The 4737-nt window shown below is 39.9% G+C and overlaps 1 non-coding gene across 1 annotated transcript; it reads right to left on the bottom strand.

Annotated features, from left to right (window-relative positions):
* Positions 1-4277: 4277 nt before the first annotated feature.
* LOC120869633 lies at positions 4278-4384 on the bottom strand. Its single transcript, XR_005722600.1, has one exon. It is a non-coding gene; the product is annotated as a U6 spliceosomal RNA (small nuclear RNA).
* Between the last annotated feature and the right edge of the window lie 353 nt (positions 4385-4737).

The raw sequence follows: 4737 nt of genomic DNA, 5'->3' as shown, positions 1-4737 counted from the left end.
GCACCAGCAGTGCCTCTCCTGGACCATTTTGACACCAGGGCTTTGTTTTGCTAACCCTTAAATTAAATAATTCAGATAAATGGTCGATTTAAAAAGTTTTGGTTCTTTTTTACTTGGGAACGCACAGGCACGTGATAAAAAAGAAACTCAAGTAGTACAAAAGGACAAAATAAAATTTGTTTTAAAAAGAACAAGCAAGAATCTTTCAGCTTGTCTATTTTGTCTTCCTTAGTTTTTATTTTTCCTCATACGCTCCTTTCCCCAATATTTGAAACTATTTTATTTTCAAAAGGATTGGTCAGTTATCATCATAGTTTTATAAGCTTCCTGACCTGAGTTTTAAAGAGATCCCATCTAAAATGTGATCATGCAGTTATTCATATTTATACACATTTTTCTCAACTCTGGGTTTACAAAACTCATAACACACTTATCTCCATCAGCACTGAACAGCTGGTATAGGATGTTGGCTAGAAATGAGCATGGTGGGAAAATCAGATGCCTAATTTCTGCACCAATTAGTTGCAAATGAAAGTTGGATTGAAACCCTCAGAATAACTTGAGTTTGCAACCTTTCCCTTCTCACATCTTTCTGGCAAATGATGTCCAGCATGGAAAAAAAATCTGGAGTTGAATAGAGGATTATTCTGTTTTGTCTAGACATAAAATCTATGCCTAGACTTAGAAAAATTTAGAAGAATAGATGAAAATTATTGCTATATCTAAATAAGTCCCAGTTGTAGGAGATCTTGAGACAAAAATATTTTCAAGGAATGTTGATATTTCAAAGATGCAAATGAGACTTCTGTATTTTGGATTTGATGATTACTGACTCCATTTTGAAGATATAAAATTTTAAAGGGTGTTGACAATTTAAATATTTCTTAATGTGGTCCCTATTGCATCGTTTAAAAAGCTGTGGAAATGAAAAAAAAGATTACAGACTGGAAGCATGCTAAAGCTTTGAGGAAAATCTCGTATTTCAAAGGCAGGTGATAAAAAGAATCAAGAAAAAATATCTTGAGACACAAAACAAGAGAACCCATTGGGAAAAGGGATTTTTATGACAATTTGAAGGTTCCACAGCATGTTGACCTATACAGCTGTCATTCAAGATAAAGCGTTTGGTGTGTTGCTATGTGCAGAGAGGCACTTGGTAAAAATTGTTGCTGGTGATGAAAAGTTTATTATGGAGAAAAAAGGAATTTTGTGGATGAAGGAAAGGAAATTTGTAAGACAACACATCCAAATGTCTTAAATGACCTTAGAGTATTTTTAAAAATATAGATAACTGGGAACTTCCCTGGTGGTCCAGTGGTTAGGACTCTATGCTCCCAATGCAGGGGGCACAGGTTTGATACCTGTTCAAGGAACTAAGATCCTGCATGCCACATAGGATGCACAGCCAAAAAAGAGTAAAGTTAACTGAGTCTTGTAATAATGTATAATGTAAAATAATCTGAAAAAGGAAAAAAATGTATGTATAACTGAATTACTTTGTGCTAGACCTGAAACATTGTAAATCAACTACAATACAAAATTTTGAAAAGGTATATAGATAATTAAGTAAACTATTTTCTTCAAGTATACAATAAGGATTTGAAGTGATTATCTGAGCAAATAAATTAATTCATTCTACCCTAAAACATTTCAGGTAGAAATAAAAATTGAATTTCCATAGCCTTCTGTGCTGTGCTTAGTCACTTAGTTGTTTCCAACTCTTTGCAACCCCATGGACTGCAGTCCACCAGGCTCCTCTGTCCCTGGGGATTCTCCAGGCAAGAATACTGGAGTGGGTTGCCAAGCTCTCCTCCAGAGGATCTTCCCAACTCAGGGATTGAACCCAGGTCTCCTGCATTGCAAGTGGATTCTTTACCAGACTGAGTCACCAGGGAAGCCCAAGATTACTGGAGTGGGTAGCCTATCCCTCTTCAGGGGATCTACCCGACCCAGGAATCGGACTGGGGTCTCCTGCATTGCAGGCAGGCTCTTTACCAGATGAGCTACCCAGGAACCCCCAGTAGTCTTCTATTGACATACAATGTTCAGTGATTCACTTAACCTGGTAAAAGCATGTGTTAGAGATCATTGTTCAGATTACGTGTTAAGTATTTACTGTGATTTTTGAAGTTCACATGTTGACAAGCCTTAAGTGAATTTGTTACAATATTGCTTCGGTTTGACATTTTTGGTTTTTTGGCTGCAAGGCATGTGGAAATCTTTGCTCCCCAACCAGGCTTCCATGGAGAAAAGCAGTCCTAGCAGAGGTGAGGCTGGGAAGTCAGTCAGTAATAACTTTATTCACCTTGCAATGACTGAATTAAAAAAATATATATATATATCGCAGGGCCCCCCTTTTGTTGCCAGACAATTGTTTAGGAGCCAAAACTCCATTAGTGAAAGACCAAGTCTCTCCTATCATGGAATTTATGAATAAATTGAATAAAGAAGATGTGGCATATATATTCAGAGGAATAAAAGGATGAAATAATGCCATTTGCAGCAACAACGGTGGACCTAGAGGTTGTCATACTAAGCAAAGTAAGCCAGAGAGAGAAAGACAAATACCATACGTTATCACTTGTATGTGGAATCTAAAATATGACACAAATGAACTTATCTGTGAAACAGAAACAGACTCACAGACAGAGAGAACAGACCTGTGGTTGCCAAGGGGAAGGGAGTTGGGAGAGGGATGGAGTGGGAGGTTGAGGTTAGCAGATATAAGCTATTATGTAAAGGATGGATGAACAACAAGGTCCTACTGCGTAGCACAGGGAAGGATATTCAATATTCTGTGATAGCCATAATGGAAAAGAATAGGAAAAAGAATGTGTATATATACATGTATAAGAATGTATATAAATGTATACATATGAGTCACCTTTCTGTAGAGTAAAAATTAATATTGTAAATGTAATATTCCAGTACTAGAGATAGATAATAACCAGGTATCTCATTAAACAAATGAATAGACCATGTAAGTTCAACTGGTAATAGATGCTGGGAAGTAAAATAAACCAGGGACTAAAGACTAATGTGTTTGTGCTTAACTGATAAGGAATCAGGGAAGGCTTCTAGGAGGAGGTGATATTTGAGCAGAGCACTTGGAATGAGGAGTGAACAAGTCATGTGTGTGATTTATTACTAAAACTAGGGAGTTCTTTTCTTTCCCTCCAGATCAGGATGGAGGTTGTCCCCAGAAGTAGGACCACAGCCCCGCTTCTGGAATCACAGAGAGACCAGGGAATTAGAGATGTTCTGTAGCCATGAGGATGGAGGGGACTAATGTCAGAGTTGTGGCTACTGGATCTGAGAAGGGGTAAAAGGGTGGCAATACCCCCAATTCCTGTGAAGCCGTGACCCAGATTTCAAGCAGGGGTGACAGGGGGTAGAGGAAAAGGTGTGGTTGGCTCTGGAGGGATAGGACATGAATTCCAGCACTGTCACTCATCAACTGGCTGACCTGGGCAAGGTATTTGACATCTCTATGCATCAGTTTATTTATCTGGACAATGGGGTTTGAAAGGTCCTTCTGTCATGTGGTTATAACTTAGATTAACTGAGCTAATATGCATGTAGCACCCTTAGGATAGTGCCTGGCACATAATAAATTCTATACATATGTAGCTTAAAAAAATTGGAGTATAATTGCTTTACAAAGTTGTGTTATTTTCTGCTGTACAACGAAGTGTGTTGGCTCTATGTACATATATATCCACTCCCCGTTAAGCCTCCCTCCCCCCATTCCACCTCTCTAGGTCATCACAGAGCATTTAGCTGAGCTCCCTGTGCTATACAGCTGCTTCCCACTACTAATCTGTTTTATACATGGTAGTGTATATATGTCAAACCTAATCTCACAGTTCATCCCACCCTCTCTTTCCCCCAGCCCCGCTCCCAATCCATATACACATGTCTGTTCTCTCCATCTGTATCTCTATTCCTGCTCTGGGAATAAGTTCACCTGTACCATTTTCCTGTATTCCACATATAAGTGATAATTTACGATATTTGTTTTTCTCTTTCTTCCTTTACTCTGTGTGACAGTCTCTTGTTCCATCCACGTCTCTACAGATGACCCAATTTCCTTCCTTTTTACATGGCCCCGTGGGATGTAGCCCACCAGGCTCCTCTATCCATGGAATTTTCCTGGCAAGAATACTGGAGCGGGTAGTCCCTCCCTTCACTAGGGGATCTTCTCGACCCAGGGATTGAACCCAGATCTCCTGGACTGCAGATGGGTTCTTCACCATCTGAGCCACCAGGGAAGCCCCCCAAATATGAAATGCTTCATGAATTTGCATGTCATCCTTGCTCAGGGGCCATGCTAGTCTTCTCTATAACGTTCCAATTTTAGTATATGTGCTGCCAGAGCGAGCACTTTTAATGGCTGAGTAGTGTTCCATTGTATATATGTGCCATATCTTCTCTATGTGTTCCTCTGTTGTTGGCCTGTAGCTGTTATTAACACATCACCCTCCTCAGGGGACCCAAAGCTCTCCCCGCTTTTCCTGCACCCCTATTCAAGAGGCTGATTAAACATGGCTGACAATAACTCATTATTTTACCCTGTTGAAGCCAGTGTCTTCAGGATGTATGTGGCCCCTGCAGCTTTCCTTACTGAATCCAAACATGAAAAGGCTGAATGTTTTCACCTCCCAAACTGCCCAGTGAAATGCACAGGGAAGATGCTGTGGCTTCTGGGAGCTTTTGCTGACTCCTGGAGAGGATTGG

The sequence above is a fragment of the Oryx dammah genome, unplaced genomic scaffold (genome assembly GCF_014754425.2).
Source record: "Oryx dammah isolate SB20612 unplaced genomic scaffold, SCBI_Odam_1.1 HiC_scaffold_10, whole genome shotgun sequence".
NCBI lineage: Eukaryota > Metazoa > Chordata > Mammalia > Artiodactyla > Bovidae > Oryx > Oryx dammah.
This window is presented reverse-complemented; position numbering and strand designations above follow the sequence as displayed.